Source organism: Lathyrus oleraceus, chromosome 7 (assembly GCF_024323335.1).
Source record: "Lathyrus oleraceus cultivar Zhongwan6 chromosome 7, CAAS_Psat_ZW6_1.0, whole genome shotgun sequence".
Classification (NCBI taxonomy): Eukaryota; Viridiplantae; Streptophyta; class Magnoliopsida; order Fabales; family Fabaceae; genus Lathyrus; species Lathyrus oleraceus.
Window position 1 is genome coordinate 267,823,433 of NC_066585.1, and position 24,840 is coordinate 267,848,272.

Sequence of the window (24,840 nt, forward strand, 5' to 3'; positions counted from 1 at the left end):
ATGTCCTCATCAGGGAACTCAAACTTCATCAGTTGATAATCCTCAACGGGTTGCAGAGAGATGTAATCAGACAATACACCCCTTGATTGCTTTCTGAGAGCATCACAAATCAGTCAACATTCTTTTGCACTCTCGCAACCTGTCCGGTCGATGCTGGATTCTCAAACCCATACTTGATCGGATCCATCTTGAAAATCCACAAAGTGGTATGAACCAGCATATACTGTCTCAGTCGGCGAGCAGCCTATGCCAAAGTACATCAAGTTTTCTCGAACAGTGAATGTACTGTTTCACAGTCGGTAAACTTTTTGCTAAGGTAAATTGCATGCTCTTTTCGACAAGACTCGTCATGCTGACCCAATTCACCTCGTAGACCCCTCGAAGGCCGTTAAGTACAGATTAACAATTGCTCCTCCCACAGGAGGTATCAGAATCAGAGGTTCCTGCAACTTTTCTTTTATTTTTCAATGCCCCTTGGCAATCATTATTTCACCTGACCGTTTTTTTTCAACATCTCGAATGTGGGTTCACACGTGGCTGTTAGATGAGATGTGAACCATGACAGGTAGTTCAATCTTCCTAAGAAACCACGAACCTCTTTTTCTTTCTCGGTTCAGGCGTTTTTTTTTTTATTATTATTATATTTTTTTTATTTAGCAGGATCAACCTCGATTCCTCCCTTACAATAAACCCCAACATCTTACCGGACCGCACTCTGATAGTGCACTTATCTGAATTCAACCTCGGTTTAAATAATCTCAACCGGTCAAACGACTTGCCCCGATCTACCGGATGCCCTTCTCCTGTTTGGGACTTTGCTATCATGTCATAGCATAGCATTCGGTTTCATGATGAATTATATCATGAAACAAAGTCACCATGGCTCTCTGATACATGGCACTGGCGTTCTGCTTCTCTGGAGGACAGTCTTCTCTCCATGGTAGCTTGTGCACAACGACACCGGTATCCGACCCTGACGTATCTTGACACGACCAGGCGAAGGTATCCGCGTGCTCTTTCAACAGGGCTACCATTCTGCTTTCGACTTGCCCCTGAAGCGGCCCCAATTTCCTTCCTTTCTGACCTTGGCGGTGCTCGGAATAACAATCTCAATCCGCTCTTCATGCGGCTGAATCACCTTCTCCTCTTGTTTCAACAACCTGGTTAATTCCAGCAGATCACAATCTTCTTCGCCTTCTTCTTCAGCAAGATAGATCGGTTTGTCGAAGTCATATGAGGGGTAACCAAATCGTTATCAACGAGATCCGGAGAATTATTTTTCGATGTTGGAACGAGACAAATCAAAAGGGAAAAATGAAAACAAACATTGCCATTTTTATTTGTTTTTAAACTGCAAAAATAAATGAAAAACAGGGAACACCGCTTTTTGACTGAAAAACATCCATTTATTAATGATGCAGAAATGCAAATTTAAACATGAGGTGGCCCTTACAATGGACCATTGCGTGTCGGGCAACACGTATGGCTTTCATGCAAATAAAACTGAAAACAGAAATATTACCCTTCCAGATGAGTGACAGTGCTGATCTTTTTAGGCCCTCCAGCTTCCTGGTACGCACGATTTTATCCACGACTCCAGCTCGCGGTCGCTGTCAATCTCTTCACCCACTGTATAGGCGTGATCTGAACCTAGCATTCCAGCACTGACAAAGGTGAACGACGGACGACGTCCTCTGTTCTGCTCAGACGAGTCTTGACCTGGATGATAACCAATCCCAAACATATCCGCCTTTACCACAATGCCTATGATCTGTCCCCAGCCTGGGATCCCTCCATTTCTCACCACTTCCAATGCCTGCTTGTAAGAAGAAATGGACGGCTTTTTCTCTTTCTCAACACCAATGGCATTTTCCACCTTGACGGTTTCAGTTGCCAGACTGGGTGCTTTACGTCTTACATCATCCATTTCTGCTTTCATCATTCTCTGGACCGCTTCCCCAATTACTACACACTCTTTTGTAGCGATGGCGGCACAACAATCATCAACACGAGGGAAAGCCTCATTTTTTGTTGGACGTTTTGGGACCACAGACATTGGCATTCTTAACTGATCATTCTCAGTCACCTCTATCCCTTTCTTGTCCTCCGACACCATTTTCACTTTTACAGGACCATGTTTTGACGCGGGGTTAGCACTATCATCTGCCATCGGTGCAAAGCTGATTGCCTTAGAATCCACCAAGTCCTGGACCACATGCTTAAAAGCTTTGCAATCCTCAACATGATGTCCGGGTGCCCCAGCATGGAACTCGCACCTGACATTCTCATCATAACTGGCAGGCCTCTGATCAGGTTTCAACAGAGTCAACATCCTCGGCTGTACCAACCCAAGATCCTTCAACTTTTTAAACAGAGAGGCGTAAGTCACGGGCGGCTTATTGAAATGACGATTTGTCGTCCTCCTTCTCACTTGGCCCACTGCTCTTTGTGTCCTCTGTTGAGGTGGTGGTTGCCGCTGTTGTGCAGGTTGATTACTAGTAGGGACTGTTACCGTATCAGCATATGGGTGATAACGATCCTTACCGCGTTCTCTTTTGGTCTGCACACCACCCGCTTCAACTTCCTTCTTAAGCTGACCACTGTCAAGGGATTTCTTTGCTACAGAGCCAGAGGGATTTGTTACTTCGGATGACGGAGTCTTTCCCTGAACTTTCTCCTTGATCATCCAGCCCTCAATCCTTTCCAATCTCTCGGCCATGACTTTCTGCCCCAAGGCAAGCCCTTGCACAACACTGAACAAATCCCTCACCATCTCTTTCAGTTCGAGGATGTCGGCGTTGGGAGGATCCATCAGTTTGGATTTGTGCCTGGTGAAGTATCTGTGAGGGCGTGCTGAGTGCCGAGGTACAGCTCTGCGAGCACGAGCAATGATTCCTGCAAAACAGCAAACAGGTTAATATGCATGAATGCAACGTCTATCCATATGAGGAAGCTTCTGTCCTTTGATTCTGATTTCATCGAGACAGACAACATTTTGACATCCACATTCTGAAATTCAGGATGTCTCTCAACCAGATTCTCAATCGATAATACTCCCCATATGGCTAAACGTGGTTTAGGTGCAGATGAATGCAAAATGAGAATGTTGCAGATGAATGAATGCAATGCATTGCCATCCCCCAAGTCATCTGATCATCTGTTGCTCTGAACTACAGCTCGGATCTCTAGACCGATCACAACCATCTGAAGTCTGACTAACCACAAATCCGACTCAAGGGTTCCGAAATAAACGGAAGACTGATACACCATCATCATCACCATCACCAAACAATCTCTGATCAGATACCCATAACTTCTGAATCGGCCCGGGGAATCCTGAAATAAACGGATCCCCACTGATAAATATCTCGGCCCGGGGAATCCTGAAATAAACGGATCCCCACTGATAAATGTCCACGGACAGCACTCCGGCGTCTCGGCAATAAACGGCCATAAATCCGACTCATAAATAGGACTCTGAATCACAGATCAAAAAGTCACCATCTGAATATGCATCTGAAAGAATCACCCTCCCCTCACAGGTAAATTCTAAACAGGTCATCCTAAGGCGGATAATAGTCTCGACAATCGGGCGGAGATACTCAATGGGTTTGCCCTTTCGGGTGTGCCATTGTAACTCTCCTGAGATCGTCTAAACCAAAAATCCGGGAAATGATCGGTCACCAGAGTCAATAGCTCAGAAGAAGTAACTAAGCCAAAGTGAAATATTCCACAATGGAAAGCACTATCGACTGAACCTCGTCCGGCTTGTGGTATGTCACGTTGCAACATTATACTAAAATAGCAAATGAGGAACGTGAGACCACACTAATCCTAGGTGTATACTCGGGCCTGGGTTTTAGCCCCACTCAGAACACCCACCCCAAACAGAGGAAACACCTGCACGGAGGACAGCAACATGATAGTATGATGCATGCAAGTATTTAATGCAAATATAGATACACACTGGTTAGAATAATAAATGCAATAAATAACACACAACAAGCAACCTAAACTAATCCTAGAACGCTAGGAAGGACTCGCTTAGGGAAGATGGACCAGCACAGGTCTACATCTTATTGTCCCCAGCAGAGTCGCCAGCTGTCGCATCCTGCGAAAAAACAACCGGCGAAGCTCAAATAAAAATACAATACAGAGCCGCCACTAAACGTTATTTATCCCAAGATAGGGAAAGGAAACGCTCAGAGAAACCTGGAAAGACATGGTCTCGCGACCAAAGAGACAGGGTAAGGGAGTCGGTTACGCAAGGGGAAGGTATTAGCACCCCTCACGTCCGTCGTACTCGACGGGATCCACGTTCTAAGAAAAGAAAAGGTTGCTAAACATCACACACACACACAGGGAACGCAGGTGGGGGTTAAGAGGAACGAGCTCGATAAGGTATCGCACCTTATGCCTACATATCTTGTCTGGAACAAGAATCAGAGCCTCTGTAGTTCGGCTTACGCACGCCAAACAACACAAAACATACAAACAAGCAAGGGTGGCAAACATGGAGCCCGACGACCACTGGATGGAATTACGTCGGCATCCGAACCAAAACACACTCAAAAGGGCAAACGTGGAGCCCGACAGCCAATTATTGGACTTACGTCGGCATCCGAACCAAACACAATCAGATAACATGTAAACACACGCAAAAAAAGAAAAAGGTTGCCCGGAGTGGTCTCGCACGACCACCTGCCTACATACCTCGTCTGGAACGAGGATCAGGGCGATGTAGTTCCCGTGAAAGGGACTGAATTGCTAACCAGAAACCGGGGAAAGACACACTACTAGGGAGCTGGACTCGAGCCTAGTGTTGTCATGCATCGTTACCCTAAGTTCAGTTTCTATCCTACTTGCATAAGCAAGCCTATCCTAACCAAGAAAGAAGCAAGCACACAAGCAAACAACATACAAGCATACATCAAATGAGAACAAGCATCTTAAACAGGCATGTCAATCAGATATCCACAGAGCACCCACTATAGCCAAACAAGAGGCTCACACAATAGGTTTGACTGCCGAAGCGAGTCGTCTGTACGGGCTGGGTTTGCTCTTAACCTTGCCATTACGAGGCTAAGGTGAAGCAGATGAAAGGATGAAGTGAGGATCAGACCTCACAGCTCTTATCCCTAACCAGGGAGAGCTTCTGACAAATGAGCATGGGTCCAGAATGGGGGAACCCTTCTATACTCAGAGACTCTGACACAATGTGCACTGCACAGGATCTTGGGCTTGGATCTCAATGCTACAACCATGTAATGGGAGCAAGGAGAAGACTCAACTGAATAGTGGGGGACAGATTGCTTATCCCTACCTTCCACCAATTGCCTTGATTAAGGACTTTACCTGCTTAGGCACAAAATTAAACAATCACAATCATCGCCTCTTAAGGAGGACTTCAGACATTTATTTGCCCGGCCCGGTAACAGCCGGGTCTCCAGACTACATGAAGTCAAGAGGACCTACCTCAATGCAAGTTGCTTAAGCAAAGCAAAGCAAAAGTTCACAAGGAACTAAGCAACTAAAAGTACCTGGAAACAATCAAACACAGTTAGTACTCAGACAGACAAAACTAAACAGCAAGTATCAACCAATTAATCTATACAGATCAATGCTCAACAAAGCAAGCTCAAAGCTCAATCCCAAACTTCACAACCTACAAAACAATGTTATGTTAGTGTACAAACATCAAACAACATCAATTGCATTGACTTGGATCATTCTCCATACACATTATGCTTTTGATCCTGAAAAATCAAGCAAATATTAGCAACTAGACCACTAGGCTAAGCCTAGGGTCCAAAGGCAAGAAAAATTCCTAAACAGCAAGGTATCTCTAACCAAAGTCAAATTAAAGTCAAACAAGAGCCAACACAATTAGTCTCATGTCCATATCATTCATCATGCTCATGTTATGCACAAAATAAGGCAAACTAGTTCAAATGAAGCATCAATCATGCAAACAGAACTATTGCATTCAAATCCACACCAAAACAACTTCAAAAATTCTCAAATAAATTACACCTAAACAGGACCTAATCCAGGTATGGCACACCAAATTTCAGCTGAATCGGGCAAATGGAACCATGTCAATAAAAATCAACAAAAACAGACACAATTATAGGCTCCAAATCACAACATCAACACATACATCCACTTCAAAAATTCATAACTCAATGAAAACAAAAAAGAAATGGATAAGACCAAAACAGGGATGTCACACAATGTGTCTATTACAAGCATGCCAAATTTCATGATTATCCAATACCATATGAGCATTTCACATCAAAATTACAAACATGTACCACATGGACTTGCATATTTGGCTAACAGAAATGAAAAATCACAATCAATTTGAAAATGCATTGTAAAATTCCACAAAAATTCATACAACATCTCAACATGTTAATCAATCATCATGCAAAATTTCAAGTCATTCCAACAAGTATAGACCAATCAGAAAAATCCAGCAAATTGACATAATAAGGTGTGACACAAATTGTCACACCTAAGTTCCAAAATTCATAACTCAATGATCAGGTATCAAAAACTCATGAAATTTACATGGAAATGAGCATCAATCAGTCAAGAATCATCACAAAAATTTTCAAGAATTTATTTAACACTATGAGTATTTCATGAACCAAATGGTGCAAGGTATCAAAAATGGACATGTGTGAAGGAACCCTAGGTCAAATGATAATTTTACCAAGCACAACTTTGACCAATAGGTCAAAAAAATTCTACACTCAACAACAAAGTCAACACAACAATTTCCATATTTTTCTGAATTTTCTACAATTTTTATGAATTTTTAAACATGATATGAATTTTTAACAATTAATCAAATTAAAAAGAAAATACAATGGCAGTTTTGTAAATAAAAGGCGCGGGGGAGGGAAACACGATTTTCAAATATTCAAACAGAAAAATGGATCAAACCAAGCTTCTTCATCGTTTTCACTCAAATATTTTCCAGAAAATCCAGAATTCGAAGAACAACAAATCATCATGGAAATTGGCAAATGGATATCCGTTCTAACCGTCTAAGCAAGCACAATCCAAATATCATCTTGATTTTGCCTAAAAGTTCCTAAAACATGCGAATCGATCGATCTAGGGTTTTGGATCGAAACTTCAAACTTAGATTTCTCCTCCTATGGTTCATCATTCACAAATCTAAGAGTATCACTATAATCTACACAGCCTGAACTTCCAAACGCATATGAACTTGAAGCAAATCATGAGATTCGAATTTTACTCAAACCTGGAAATGGCAGTGCTTGTTCGTGCTGTTCTTCACGTGTATGGCCTCAAACAGATGCACTATAGCCTTCTAGAAAATGAATGATGAGCTTGAGATCAATTGCCATGGCTTCTATTGCTCCAAATTCGCATCCACCATTGATGGAGTGATATTGAACAGTCGCGAATCAAGGCTCCACTCCTTCCAAACTTCCAAAACAGTTGGAGATGATGATGAATGAAGTTCAGATCGAAAAGAATTTTCAATATTGATCAAGAATTGATGATGAATTTTGGAAATGAAGCTTTGGTGTTCTTGATGAAAATGAGAGAATTGGAATGGTTTCAGATCCAATCTTGGGATGAATGAATTTCTCTTATGATTATTAGATGATTAGGCTTATATATGTGACCTTAATCCATGATTAATCAAGCCATTAACAAAAATGCAATTGTTAAGTGAAATGGTTAACTTTCAAAGTGAGGGCAAAATGGGAATTTCCATAGGACAGCTCATGCCACCTCAATGACAGCTCACACACCTTCCAAATGCCATGTGTGAGCTGTTGCAATTTGTCTCACCCTCATTGGTTGTGTAATGCTCAATTTCACCTTGTATTTGCATTTGTCCAATTTTTCAACTTCCATTTTTCAAGCCAATTCTCAAATTATGAAGCCTAGCCATGAAATGATGATTCCAACAAATTTTAAATACCATTTGGAAAGTGTTGCAAAAAGTCCTATCTCAAAATTCCAATTATTTCACAAGTTGGACCATTTTGCCCCTAGTCCAATTTAACTGTCCAGTTGAAAAGTGACTTTTTGCCTTGGCCATTTTTGGGAAAATCCAATTATGCACCATGAAAGTACATGTCAAATGGAGTTTGTGCATATAAAGAACTTGCAATTTGGACAAACCATGTGGAAGTTATGGCCTCCTGATTATGGGTCATTTTTGAATTTCACTGAGCCCTAACTTTCCAACCATACATGTGATTTTCAAGTTCTTGGACTTTTTGGAAAGGTGAGAACAAGATCTATAACTTTCATGTTGAACAATTTTTCATTTGAAGCTTTTTTGGACACGTGGTCTTGAGGTCAAAAACTTTCCATTTTTGGAAACTTCAATTACATATCACTTTCTATTTTTGGCAGTTTTTGTCCTGACTTGATTTTCTTCATTCTTAAGCTTTGCAATGTCATTTAACACTTGTTCCAACATAAATGAAGTGTGTCCAACTCATTTCCACCTCCAAATCCATCAGATCATGTACAGTTGACCACAGTTGACTTTTTCATCTGATAGATGAATCTGGCAATGCATAGATCAATCTGAGCTCCAATCTTCAACTGAAATGGCTCAAGGGTGAAACCCTAGCCTCAATAAGCACAAAATAATCATAGAATGAACCCCATAACCATCATAAACCCCATCTCCTGATTATGCCCTGATTGGCCCAATGCAACTGATTAGGGTTGACCAGTGGTCAAAACCCTAATCTCAAGGAATCCTGCTTCAACACTTGATGAAATCCAACCCTGATGATGATGATGTATCACTTCAATCAAGATGAAGACCAATATCCTTGGAGAATCACAAAACCCTAATTCACAGCCCAATCCTCAGATGGCCAATGATCAGTCAATAAACCCTAGGCTTGCACTCTGACTTCCTCATCTTCTGATCAAGACTTGGGAGAATGATTTGCACAATGTAACCACATGATATGCAATATGCAATGCCTAATGACCTAAAATGATATGCAATATGTTAAAGCTAGTCCCAAGAGAAAAGGGCAAATTTTGAGGTGTTACACCAAGCTATTATCTCGTTGATGATTGCTTAGGTATAGGGTGTTCATTGAGTTGTAAGTGTTGTGTCACTCTAAGCTTTTAAGCGTGAGTGCTGTGTATCTTGATTAAAGCTGTGAAGCACAATCAAGAGTTGTTTGAAGTGTGACTTCAACATTGTCTTTAATATTGATTAAAGGTAGTAATCACTGAGGTGATTGAGGGGGAATGAGTAGGAACTCTGATCTTAGTGTAAGATTAAAATTGCATTGGGTAGGGATTAAGTGAGGAGTTGTAAACGGGTGAGTTTAGCTTTGAATTAATACTACTAATACTACTAATAGTGGATTTCCTCCCTGGCTTGGTAGCCCCCAGATGTAGGTCATGTTGGACTGAACTGGGTAAACAATTACTTGTGTTATTTACTGCACTTACTTTTAAGTTCTGTATAATTCTTGTCTGTGCAGAATTGGATGTCATAACAACCCTTGTGACATCGAAAGTCTGATAACTAGAATTTCAATTGGCATCAGAGCAGGCACCCTGCCTGTTAATTTCTGGGTGAGATCTAGGGAAGTTACTTTCTAGTACCATGGACAAGGATATAGGACACTCAAATAGACCACCCATGTTGGATGGCTCTAACTATGATGACTGGAAGCCTCGTATGATAGCCTTCTTAAGGTCTCTAGATAGCAAAGTCTGGAGAGCTGTCAACAAAGGATGGGAACATCCAACGAAGACAGGTGAAGATGGAGTCAATGTGCAAATTCCTGAAGAAGAGTGGGACAAGGAGCAAGAGGCATTAGCCCTTGGAAATTCTAAGGCCTTGAATGCATTGTTCAATGGAATCAGTAAGAACATCTTCAGGCTGGTACACCACTGTGAGCTAGCTAAGGAAGTTTGGGATACCCTCAAGATAACTCATGAAGGTACTTACAAGGTGAAGATGTCCAAACTTCAGATGCTGACCACCAAGTTTGAAAATCTGAGGATGAAAGAGGATGAGACTATTCATGACTTTCACATGAATATTCTTGAAATTGCAAACACCTCTGGTGGATTAGGTGAGAAAATGGCTGAAGAGAAACTTGTAAGAAAGATTCTCAGGTCCTTGCCTAAGAGATTTGCTATGAAGGTCACAGCCATAGAGGAGGCTCAGGACATCTGCAATATGAAGGTGGATGAGCTCATTGGTTCTCTCAAAACCTTTGAAATGGGCTTGTGTGAAAGTGCTGAAAAGAAGAACAAAAGCGTAGCTTTTGTATCTAATGCTGAAGAGGAGTCAGAAGCAGGATATACTGGAGAGGATGACAGCATATCAGAAGCCTTAGCCATGCTTGGGAGATAGTTCAACAAGTTCGTGAAGAAGATTGATCAAAGAGGTAGACCTAATGTCAAGAACATCCCGTCTGACATCAAGAAAAGATCAACTTCTGAAGAAAAGTTCAACCAAGGCAAGGGAATCCAGTGTCATGGTTGTGAAGGGTATGGACACGTCAGAGCTGAATGCCCTACTTACCTCAAGATGCAAAAGAAGGGTCTAGCTATCACATGGTCTGAAGGAGATTCTGAAAGTGAATCTGAGGGAGAGTCTGCTAAACATGTCACTGCACTAACCAGTGTTTGTGCCTCTGATGATGACTCAAGTGCAGATGAACTGTCCTTTGATGAACTTGCTGCAGCTTATAAGAAGCTGTGTGTCACCAGTGCATAAGTGCATGTACAAGGAGAAAAGCAGAAGAAACTCATCAAGGAGCTAGAAGATGAGAGACAGAAGCATCTGACGGCCATAGAGGGTCTAAATGATGAGATAACCCTACTGACCTCCAAGCTGAATCAGATGACTAAATCCATCAGAATGATGAATAAAGGAACTGACACCTTGGAAGAGATCCTAGAGGTGGGACAGAAGTCTGGAATCACTTCTGGTTTAGGCTTTGGGAAAAGATCCTCAGCTGAACGCAAACGCCCAAAGGCTAAAGTGCAGAAGTTCAAGCGGAGGTCACATCCAATGTCTCAACATCGGGGAACCAGGATGAATAATCATCAGAAGAGGAAATTCCAGAAATGGAGATGTCACCACTGTGGTAGGCTTGGGCATATAAAAGCCTTCTGCTACAGGCTTCATGGTTACCCGAACCAAGTCCCTCATGTCAGGCCTAAGCATAAGACACATAGGCACCATGTTTCTAACAAGAAGCGACAATAGTATGCTAGGTTAGCTCACACAGCTCTAAGGGCTTCTACTAAGGAAGACTGGTACTTTGACAGTGGATGCTCAAGACATATGACTGGTATGGAAAATCTATTGGTAGATATTCTACCTCACACTACCAGCTATGTGACCTTTGGTGATGGTGCTAAAGGAAAAATAAAAGGTGTGGGTAAGCTGGACTGCTTTGGAGTCCCAAAACTGAATAATGTGTTGTTAGTAGGAGGACTAACTGCAAACCTCATCAGCATAAGCCAGCTGTGTGATCAAGGGTTCTATGTTCAGTTTACTAAGGAGCTCTGCATTGTGACTAATGGTGACAATCAGGAAGTTATGAGAGGATCAAGGTCCAAAGATAACTGCTATCTGTGGGAACCTAAAGTCTCAAACTTCTCCACTGTCTGCTCTTCAGTAAAGGAAGAACAGGAGGTGAAGCTGTGGCACAGACGCCTTGGACATCTCCACTTACGGGGAATGAAAAAGATCATATCCAAGGAAGCAGTTAGAGGAATCCCAAAGCTGCTTATTGATGAAGGAAGAGTCTGTGGAGAATGCCAGGTGGGCAAGCAAACCAGGATGTCACATCCGAAGCTGGGACATCCTACAACTTCCAGAGTTCTGGAACTGTTGCACATGGACTTAATGGGACCTATGCAGGTTGAAAGTCTGGGTGGAAAGAGATATGCTTATGTGGTGGTTGATGATCATTCCAGATACACGTGGATAAGCTTCATCAGAGAGAAGTCAGATACATTTGATGTCTTCAAAGACATGTGCATCAGACTTCAAAGGGAAAAGGACAGTTGTGTTGTCCGAATTAGGAGTGATCATGGCACGGAGTTCAAAAATTCCAAGTTTGATGAATTCTGCTCGTCTGAAGGAATAAGTCATGAGTTTTCCTCTCCCATAACTCCTCAGCAGAATGGGATAGTTGAAAGGAAAAATAGAACTATTCAAGAATCTGCCAGAGCTATGATTCATGCAAAGAATCTCCCCATGCACTTCTGGGCTGAAGCTATGAATACCGCTTGCTATGTTCACAATAGAGTCACCTTGAGAAAAGGAACCTCCTCCACTCTGTATGAAATATGGAAAGGCAGAAAACCCACTGTGAAGTACTTTCATATATTTGGAAGTAAATGCTACATTCTCACAGATCGTGAACAGAGAAGGAAAATGGATCCCAAAAGTGATGAGGGTATATTCCTAGGATACTCAACCAACAACAGAGCTTACATAGTGTTCAACTACAGGACCAATGTCCTGATGGAGTCCATAAATGTTATTGTGGATGATAAAGAGGAAGGAATCGATGTCATAGAGGATGTTGGAACATTCCTTGACACTTTAACAGACATTCCAGTCAAGTCTGAAGAAGAACAGGAACCTCCTCCTGAATGTGAAGTAGATGCATCCGCCAAAATGCCATCTATCAGAATTCAGAAAGACCACCCTAAGGATCTTATCATAGGGGATCCCAATAGTGGTGTGACTACCAGGTCAAGGGGAATTAGCTCAAACTCTTGTTTTGTATCCAAGGTTGAACCAAAGAATGTGAAAGAAGCCCTGACTGACGAATATTGGATCAATGCCATGCAAGAGGAACTTGAGCAGTTTAAAAGGAATGAAGTATGGGAGCTAGTTCCAAGACCTGAAGGGACCAACATCATTGGTACCAAGTGGATCTACAAAAACAAGTCTGATGAGAAAGGAGTAATTACTAGGAATAAAGCTAGACTAGTAGCTCAAGGATATACTCAAGTTGAAGGGGTTGACTTTGATGAGACGTTTGCACCCGTGGCTAGGCTTGAGTCCATCAGATTGCTGTTAGGTGTAGCATGCATTCTGAAGTTTAAACTGTTCCAAATGGATGTGAAGAGTGCATTCTTGAATGGCTACTTGAATGAAGAAGTCTATGTGGAACAACCTAAAGGGTTCTGTGATCCTAATCAACCTAAGCATGTGTACAAGTTGAGGAAAGCCTTGTACGGGTTGAAACCTTGTTTGTGAAGGATGAAGACGGCAAAATCATGATTGCTCAAATCTATGTGGATGATATAGTCTTTGGTGGAATGTCCGAGCAAATGGTAACACATTTTGTTCACCAAATGCAATCTGAATTTGAAATGAGTCTGGTTGGGGAACTGACTTATTTTCTTGGAATGCAAGTCAACCAAATGGAGGACTCTATGTTTCTCTCCCAAAGCAAGTATGCCAAAAACATAGTTAAGAAGTTTGGTATGGATAATGCTAGGCACAAGAGAACCCCTGCTCCTACTCATCTAAAGTTAACCAAAGATAATGGAGGGCCTAGTGTTGATCAATGCTTGTATAGAAGCATGATAGGCAGTCTTCTATACCTAACTGCAAGTAGACCTGACATTTCCTATGCAGTTGGAGTGTGTGCTAGATACCAAGCAGAGCCCAAAGTGAGCCACTTGAATCAAGTCAAAAGGATTCTCAAGTACATCAATGGGACTTGTGACTATGGGATGCTGTACTCACATGGGTCTGAGCCTGTCCTATCTGGGTACTGTGATGCTGACTGGGCTGGGAGTGCTGATGACAGAAAAAGCACATCAGAAGGATGTTTTTTCTTGGGAGACAATCTCATATCTTGGTTCAGCAAGAAGCAGAACTGTGTATCTCTGTCCACTGCAGAGGCTGAATACATAGCTGCTGGAAGCAGTTGTTCCCAATTGGTTTGGATGAAACAAATGCTCACTGAGTACAATGTCACTCAAAATGTCATGACATTGTTCTGTGATAATCTCAGTGCCATAAATATTTCCAAGAATCCCATCCAACATAGCAGGACCAAACATATTGACATTAGGCATCACTTCATCAGAGATCTGGTGGAAGACAAGGTGATTACCTTGGAACATGTAGCCACTGAACTCCAACTGGCTGACATATTTACAAAGGCTCTGGATGCTACTCAGTTTGAAAACTTAAGGGGCAAACTGGGAATATGTCTCTCTGAGCACTTATAGCAACCAATGATGTTTGGGATGTATTGTCTAATATCTCTGCATCTTAAACAATTGGACCTATGCTCTGATTGGTCAACAGATCATAGTTATGTCACGTGCAACAAGTGTGGCAACAAGAGGTTAAGGAGATATCCTAACTTGAGGCGGCCTATGCACCTGCAGGAGTTCAAGGACACTGTTCATGCAGGAGTGATTCTGGATGTCAGACACAAAGTCATGGCATCTGATATGATGGTACCTAATGTAAAGCAAAAGTGTGTGACTACTTGATCAAAGCTGTGAAGCAAGATCAAGTGGGTGTTAACTTGGTTGAAACTGTGAAGTAAAACCAAGTATGTAATTCTGTCATTTGAGTGTAATTCTGTTATTTCAAGTGTTCCTTTGGCAACATTTTTGATAAAAAGGGGGAGTAACAGACAGGTGATACCCCAGGACAACAGAGTAGTTATGACAGATTCAAGATTACCTCCCCTACTATGCAGCTGATGTGTGAAGAAGTTTTTATTTAACTTCTGTATGTGTGCTGACTTGTGAAGTTTTTACTTAACTTCCATTTGTGTGAGTGTGCTGCCACTCTGAGTGTATTAGCTAGGTCTATTTCCGGCTAGATGTGTGATTTCCGCTGCTATGAACTCTGTTATGGGGATCAAAGTGTTTTAGCCAAAAATTTGCCAAAGGGGGAGTTTGTAGGTGTTTAATTGGCTGCATTGTATGGTAAAACACTAGCTGGATTCTAATGTCTTGACTGATGTCATGACATGGTGTGAAGGTATGACTGCATTGTAGGTTAGAATATCTAACTGTACTCTGATGTCTTGACTGATGTCATGACACACTTGAGTAGCTTACTACAGGATTAGCTAATACAGGATTTGTTGAATGTCAAATTGGAGGTGGTGACATTCATCCCTGTCAGCAAATACTGAGGAACAGAACAGTTGGTGCTCTGTTAGAACTCATTGTTTAATTCCAGTCTGGTCATCAAGGAAATACCAGACCTGGCATAAAGCCTACTGTCTGAATGTTAAACTGGATGTTATGACATTCATCATTGACAGGATATACTGAACAATAAACAGAGTGGAGTTCTGCTACACTTCAGTATGTTTCTTAGTCTGTTCTTCAAGAATAAAACAGAACTGACTTAAGGCTAAATGTGTAAATGTTAAATTGGATGCTTTGACATTTATTATTGTAAGTTGTTACTGTAGAATGGACAGTTTGGTCCTGTACAGTTCAGCAACTATTGTACAGTCTGTTTTCAGGAAAAACAGACTTAGCATATGGTCCTTGATGTCAAGCTGAATGTTGTGACATTCATTCCTGACAGCATATGCTATATTGTAGGTTGTTTAGTTTTCTGTTTCAGCTTTTTCTCAGGCTATTCTTCAGGGATTCAACAGCTGATTGAAAATCCAGGAAATCAACAACCAAGTTACATTTAATGAACCTAACAAATAGCCTATTTGTTAGTAACCTAGATATGGAATTAGGGGAACTCGCGTGACCTTAAATTCAGGAGAATACAAGTGCAAAGGCCCAAGTACTGCAATATAAAAGGAAGGCGTTCCTTCATTCAGAACTGGGGATTTTTAAGGCGTGAAGATTTAGTGTGTCCATCATACTTCACTGCTATATTTTTGTGAGTCTTGTATTAGACATATCTTGTAAGCCAAGTTATTATCTCGTTGATGATTGCTTAGGTATAGGGTGTTCATTGAGTTGTAAGTGTTGTGTGACTCTAAGCTTTTAAGCGTGAGTGCTGTGTATCTTGATTAAAGCTGTGAAGCACAATCAAGAGTTGTTTGAAGTGTGACTTCAACATTGTCTTTAATATTGATTAAAGGTAGTAATCACTGAGGTGATTGAGGGGGAGTGAGTAGGAACTCTAATCTTAGTGTAAGATTGAAAATGCATTGGGTAGGGATTAAGTGAGGAATTGTAAACGGGTGAGTTTAGCTTTGAATTAATACTACTAATAGTGGATTTCCTCCCTGGCTTGGTAGCCCCCAGATGTAGGTCATGTTGGACTGAACTGGGTAAACAATTACTTGTGTTATTTACTGCACTTACTTTTAAGTTCTGTATAATTCTTGTTTGTGCAGAATTGGATGTCATAACAACCCTTGTGACATCGAAAGTCTGATAACTAGAATTTCAATATAACAATCCGGAAAATGGATGACAGTATCCTCCGTCTTCACACGTCTATTGCATTAGACACATTGAGCAAAACTTCATGTGTGAGATTAAAGATAAGGAACTGTGCAAAATAGTTGTTAACATGGGTTATATGTTGACAGAGGAGAAATTTAACTACTATCGGGGGGAAATCCAAAGAACAAACAATGACGCTTTATCATGGATAGACAACATCCCTCTGGAGAAGTGGGCAATGGCATTTGACGGAGGACAACGTTGGGGTCACATGACGACTAATCTGGCAGAAGCAATGAACTCCGTACTCAAAGAAACTCGAAACCTTCCAATCACTGCATTGGTCAAATCAACGTACTATCGATTAGGATCACTATTTGGTAAAAGAGGCCATCAATGGACAAAAGTATTAGCCTCTGGGCAAGTTTTCACTGATAACTGCAACAAGGGGATGACTGAGGAAGTCAGTAAAGCAAACACACATAACGACATGCAATTTGATCACGAGAGATTCTATTTCATGGTCCAAGATAAGATTAATCAGAATGATGGTCGACCAACCGGTACATTCAGCGTTGATCTTAGGAAACAACACTGCGATTGTGGGAAATTTCAGGCATTTCACTTACCTTGCTCACATGTAATCACAACATATTCGAGTATACGCCAGGACTACTCCATTCACATACCAGATATGTTCAAAATTCGTAACATCTTTAAGGTCTATAAGGAGAGTTTCCTAGGACTTCCCCATGAGGAGAATTCACCATAATATGGAGGATTTACTCTTTGCCATGACGAGTCTATGAGAAGGAGGAAGAAAGGACGCCCAAACAGCACCCGGATTAGATGTTGAAAAGGAAAAGAGAAGGTGTGGGATTTGCCGTGAAATAGGAAACATGTGTAGGAAATGTCCAAATGTTGCAGGACCCTCTATATGATTATGTTTTTTTTTTATTATCCATTATTATGCACGTACTATATATCAACCCTTGTGTATTAATAATGTCTTTTGGAAATGAACATTATGGAATACATTTGATAATCAAAGGCTTCTGGTTATAAAGTACAATCACAACAACTTAAATTCATAGAGGTTATTAACTAACTAATCAACAACAACAACCAACACAAGTAGACCTTCAACTCCTCTGTTAACTTTACCACTATGTGCCGAAAACATACACTGAACATCTTCATCATTTTCTATACGATCCAGGTAATACATGTACGTACCATCGGGGCTTGCATCGGTCAACGTTATGTATGGACAATAATACTCTACTTTTTTCACCTTCATACGACGCCCGCCTAATTGTCGAAAGCCAATGTGGATGGCTGCAGTCAGTGTTCTGAAGTTCCATTGCGGATCGAGGCAAACACTGATTTTTTCACCTTGTCCATAAAATACAAGACCCCAAACAGACATTCTTCCCAAAATAATTTAATGTGTGATCTGAATTATATTTCTATAAGTCCTGCTATTTATAAAAAATTAATACATGAATACTCGACCAATCATTGACCGAGACAGTACAAACACAAAGCAATTGCTTGGACAATGAAAGTCATTGATAATATCTATATTATTTAAAAATAATATTAATTCATTAAATCTATTAAATTAATTTAAAAAACAAAAAAAAAACACTTCATTCACTCGACCATCCATTGGCCGAGTTCATGCATGTGGAAAAATTGATGGCAGTACTCGTCCAACCAATGGGCGAGTCAATACATCCAATTTTCGTCATTCAACAACTCATCCTTTCAATGGGCGAGACAAAGGAATAAAGTAGGGCATTCTGGGAATTAATTTTCAAAATGGGGTATATTAGGAATATTTTTTTAGAAATAGGGCACTGCGGTAAAAAAATCGAAGATAGAACAACACAATATTATTGTATGCTAAGGAATTATTGTGTATTTTAATATCAACCTAAACATCAAAATATGATATTTTTTGAGATTAAGAGAATAATGTATATCTCAGCATATTAAATAAGACTTCTTAGATTTATATTCATATTTATGGTGCATGCTAAAATATATGATAATATGAGAATAATAATCTAAATTTTTTCAGATTATATGATTACGTACACATACACATATGATAAAGATTTATCCGAGTCCACTGCTATTAAATAACATGTTTATACAATAGGATACTAATTTTATTTTTTGTGCAAAATTATATAAAAAAGTGGTTGTATAATATATCATCATTAGAGTTTTACAAACTCAACCATATATTTTGCATGTAAATAGAATATATCATTATTTAGATAATTTCACATAAAAGAGTATGACAATCATAGAAAGATTTACCATAATTTGAGTGAGATCAAATTCTTATAATTTTAAATATAGGATTATATACAACATCTTAATAACTCATTCACAACTCAAATGTTACCATTATAATTACACATATTTAAGAAACTATGTTATACGCCACCAAAAAATATGTGACTTTAATTTAATTATTATTGAGGATATAACACTATAAATCTCTATAAAATGAAATTATATTAAATAAATTATATTTGATTCTCATTTTATAAAATTGACATGTAAATTCTACCACTTGATAGAGAATAATAGTTGAATTATTAATTCAAGAGTGTAGAAAATATTTTAAATAAATATTTAATTATTTTCTCTATCACATAATTATCATGTCAAATAACGTCACATCAATAAGGTATATCCATCACTTACATAATACAAAGAAAATTAAAATATGTTTTAATAAAAAATATTAAAAATAAATGATTGAATTTCATAAAGTATTATATGTCTTCAAAATTAATTTTTTATTTCTCAAAGAATAATTTTAACAAAATTAAATAAGAAATAAACAATATATAAATATTATGTCACCAAAAAAATATTGTAATGTCGATAGGGTACTCGAAAGAAATATAACAATGTATAAATATTATGCCATCAAAAAAAATTCTAACATTTCTAGAGTACTCGAACCATAATTTACATAATTTTAAATCACGAGTAGATTAAACAAAACTATATTAATAATAACACATAGCGTATAACTATTATCAATATAATATTTATTATAATTAAATTAAATTAAATTAAATTATTTTACTAAACAAAATTTGTACAACTATACCCACAATAAGTGAATTACAATCATATAGATTAAAATTGATTATACTTAATTTAAAATAGATAATTTTGTATAATTATATTCACAATATGTGAAATTACAATTATACAAAATAAGAGTTATTTAATTATTTAGGATAAAACTCTCAAAATAATAAAATTTTAAATATACTCATATGAATATATTTTATTTATTTATTTATTTTAGTATATAACATGAAATCAATTTATAAAAATAAATAAAGAGTTTTAGTTTCAGAATATTCTAAAAAATAACTACATTTATTTTATATATAATTGCACAATTTTAATTTTAAAAAAGGAAAAGAAAAGGAAGTGAATATTATTTTAACCAAATTTCTCATTATATAATTATGTAATAAGTCATAAGAGATAAAAAAAATTATGATAAAAAGTGTAACATTCATTCTTAGAAAGAGAGTCAGTAAACTTGTTGACTTTTGAAGTATTGCAGTATCATTTCAAAAACTCGTAAATTAACTATAAATCATTATATTAAAATATAAAATTCAATTTTAAATTAACATAATTTAAGGATAAAATAATCTTAATTTCCTTAAAAATAGCTCAATATTATTTATAGTATTATACAAATGAGCATATAAATAATCGAGGCAATATATAATTTGATAATGATTATGAATTCAAAAATATATTAAGAATCAATTAAATAAGTCAAAATTTTGAAAATAATAATATTATTTTATAACCCAAAATTATCCATCAATACAAATAAGATCGGTCAATAAATTTGATGGATTAACAAGGCTACAAATGAAATGAATCTTCATACTTAATGTAGAATAAATCAGAGACACATCTTCATCCTCCCATCAACCAATTTCATTAAAATCTCACTGTTTATATTATTTTACAAAATAGTAAAATATATTTTAAACCATAGGAACATAAATGAAATAATAATCTCATTCTATTAACAAAACTAATATAAGAAATTGGTTTAAGATCGGAGATTTCTCAAAGATTGACAAAACTCCAATCTTGAATCAATTTCTTATAACAAAGTTTTGGAAAAACTCAAATCTTAAAGTTAACTGAATCAATCTTCATGAATAAGAATCAATCTTTTTGATTGATAACACCTCTTGTTCTTCACCCTTTACTCAGGTGAAATAATCACACATTGGCTGTAAGATGATTCTACACTACACAAAAAATGAAAGAAGAAAATAACAATGCAATTGAGAGTGAGAGAAAAGAGAAATTATGGAGGAAAAAGATGAATAAGATGTTGTTGTGTAAACTACACTCTAAGTGTTTGATTATGTGTGTTAATCACAAATGTGATTTCAGAATCTACACAATACTTGCTTACACTTAGCTATTACAAATGAAATAGAGTTCCTCTCTATTTATGGATGAGATTACTTGCACTCCAAGTAATCATAAAATAACTAACTCAACTAAAACTAAACTAAGTTAACTAATTCTACTTTGATTACGCACTAGGGAGACAAATAGTATGGAAAATTAACATACATAGGGGAAATGGGTGGAGGTTCGGCACGGAAAAGCTCATATAGAGGCGAAGAGAAACTCAATGTGAACTGCAAGAAGAGGAAATGCCATGTGGAAGGCGAACCACTATCTTCATTTTTCTTTACGAATTTTAGAATACATTTGGTGCTAAGGAGATGTTTGAGGTGTTCAAGGAGTATGGATTGGTGTTGGAAGTATTCATTCTATCAAGGAAAGATAAGTGTGGCAAAAGATATGGTTTTGTTCGCTTTAGGAAGGTGACGAATGAAAGAATCATGGCGGCGAAACTAGATAGCATCCACATTCAAGGAAATAAGATATATGCTAATATTCTTAGGTTTCAATGTGGGGTGAATGCAGAGAATAGTCAGGCAAAACCAAGGGAGATAGTAGGTAGGAAGTGGGCAACAGATGCAGTCAGAAAGGCGTGTGTGGAACTCTAGCAAACTTGGGTTGACGTATGCTTTGGAGATTGGTAATAAAAACTCGGAAGTGGGAGTGAGGGCTAATGGGGATAAGTTGTTTGATTGGAATAAGAATAGAAGGAGAGTAGAATTGGAGGTAAAATAGAAGTTTGCGCATCTTCAATTCAATATTGAGAAGAAAGATTTGGTTAGGTTTGACAAAGCGTTTTTTGGGGTGGTGGAGAAATCAGGGACAACTTATAATATTCAGGAAACGTTACAAAATGTCGGGTACTTTCGTATCAAATCTACTCCAATGGATGCAAATCTCTACCTATTAGAGGAAGGTGACATACGTGCTTTGATAAAGGAGGATAGAACTTGGGTGTCCTGATGGTTCTCAGACATTCATCCTTGGTCACTGGAGGATATGGATAATGAGAGGCTCACATGGAGAAGATGCTATGGTTTACCGTGTCATTCCCGATGCATAAAATTCTTCAAATTCCTCTCTGGTTTGGTCGGGGAGTTTGTGCATTGTGATAAGGAGACGGATAAACATAAGAAGTTTGACATGGGCAAATTTCTGATTAAAACCAAGTATTTTATGAATCTGAATTAAACATTCAATGTTGAGATCAATAACAATATGTATAAAGTTAAACTGGTTGAAGACATGCATGGCCTAAAGAGAATCGTGGTGCCTAAGGAATATTTGGTGGTGAGTGAGACAGGGGATATGGATTCTTAGGGAGAGGACGACACGTGGGATTCTTCAGATGAAGAGGAAGACAATGAGATTAGGGATATCAATTCTCAAATTTGTAAGAAATCTAATCATGATGGTGACTTTCCTTGTAATCTAAATAAAGTTAATTCAGTGGAAAATGTCAACAAAATAGGGCATGTGGGTGAAGGCATAGACTTGGGGGTGGTTAACCGAGGTAGATTAGACGTGTTAGGTGAAAAGTGGATTTGTTGGAAGGGATAATTTGGAGAAAAGAACCAATATTATAGAAGGATGATCAGAATCATTAAATATGGATAATCATGGTAACTTATAGATCGGACATGGGCATGCAGCTGTCATGAATCAACCTCTGATTAGTGCAATGTTTGAAGTGGCTTGTAACTCTTCGCGGTCACAGAGAATTAACGCATTAGTGGTGGTGGGCCTAGATTCGTTTGTATCTGACCCAATTACATGTTCTCCTATTGGGCTGATATACCCTATGATGGGTCCAAACTGGGGAAAAAGAAACTTATCAATGAGATATATGAAAAAATGAAAATCCCCCTTTCTCCATCATATTTCTCTCATCTCATCCATTCAATCAAAAAGAAAAATTTGTCTCATATTCAGCCTCATTTTGCAGTCAAACTTATTCATCTTAGTTTTGAGGTGGAAGATTCAATTTCGAGATATTCAGGGGGTTCAGTCTTATGTTGTGAATCCATCAATGATTCAGATGTTAACCAGGGCAATTCACGCTTCAGAAGATCAATTGAGGATATTCCAGCTAAAGTTTGGCAAACAATCAAAGAGTTGGGAATTGAAGGTGAAAAGGATGATGAGTTATTTGAAGGGATTATTAGAGATATGGAGGCTAGGGGTATAAACTTTTTTAAGATAAGAGGGAGGCAACTATTAGGGTTCCATAAATCTTGTCACTTTTAATATTCGAGGGAGTGGAAATTCAATAAAAATAAGAAGGATTAGGTAGATCATTTCAAATGGTATAGCCGACATTTACTTGATACAGGAATCGAAGAATCATAAAATGAAAGATAAATTGGTTCATAGTATGTGGGGTAACGTGGATTGTGATTTGCTAGCTGTAAATGCAATTGGTCAATCTAGAGGAATCCTAACGATTTGGAAGAAGGAAGTTAGTTACCCGCTATATAGTTTAGGGGAAATGGTTTTATGGGGATTAATGTATCGTGGAAAGTGTTGAATTGTTGTATTATAAATGTGTACTCATCTTGTAGCATAGTGGAAAATGGAATATGTGGTCTGAACTCATTGAATTGAAGAGCACGGTACCAACTGGTGAATGGTTGGTGGAAGGATACTTTAATGCAATTAAGTCAGAGGAGGAAAGGAGGGGAAGGGGCTTGACCTGTTCTGCCGAGATGGAGGAGTTTTCCACCTTCATAGATGTCATGGAATTAGTGGATTTGCCTATGGTGGAAAATAGTTTTACTTGGTTCAAATCCAATGGAAGTTGTAAAAGCAGGCTTGACAGATTGCTACTAACTGCGGAGCTTATTAACAAGTGGAATATTGTTGCATAACATGTGAGGGATATGGATATTTAAGATCATAGACTTGTGTGGATCAAAGATAATAATGTGAATTGGGGGCCCAAACCATTTAAGGTATTCAATTGTTGGTATGATCATCCTGAGTTTATTGAGTCTGTGAAAAATGAATGGAATTTGATTCAGGTCGTTGACAGTGTTGCTCATATTCTAAACGAAAAATTCAAAGCTTTAAGGACAAGATTGAGGTAGTGGAACAAGAAGGTTTTTTGATTCGATGGATTTGAGAATAGAAGAAAGGGTAGACATGCGAAATGGAATTGAAGCTTATATGGTGAGGGATTGTGGTAAAACCTCAGATAAAGACTTGATTAAGAGGAGTGTGGCTTAAGAGGAGATTTGGAACAACTTAAATTTGAAAGATAGCATCCTTAAACAAAAGTCAATAATTAAATGGGTGAAAGAGGGGGACTTTAATACTAGATATTTTTATCATATGGTAAAGTGTAGAACTAGAAGAAATGCAATTTCAAATATTATAGTAGGTTTTTAATTGGTGGATGAAGTTGGTTCTATTAAGATGGCTATAAAGGAATACTTTACAACAAGTTTTCAGAGGAATGTTATTCAGAGGCTGTAAGACCCTAATTTTGACCCTAAGATCCCTCATGGCATCATGTTATTACACAAGTGTATTGCCTCAAGGATCATAGCATGTTTGACTCCTTAACCCTAGGGTTGAGACTTGTTTGAGTGTTTTGAGACCACCAAGCATGCTTGTATTGTATATTATTGCTTTTCTTATTTGATTACTAACCAAAAGCATAAAAATATGTCACTAACTCTTTTTGTTTTGAAGTTCAAGTGATCATGTGTTCCAATGCTCCTAGGAGGCTGCTAAGTCCAATGAAATGGATAGATGAAGATGAGAAAAAGCATGAAAATGGTCCACAAAGTTCCTAATCATCATATATGTCTTCCAAGTATCTCAACTTGCCAATTTTATCATGATAACCAAGGGGCTTGAGGATTGTTTCCCAAGGAAACCCTAATTTCACTGTGCTTTGATTGTGCCTTGCCCATGAAGCAATCTAAACCTATG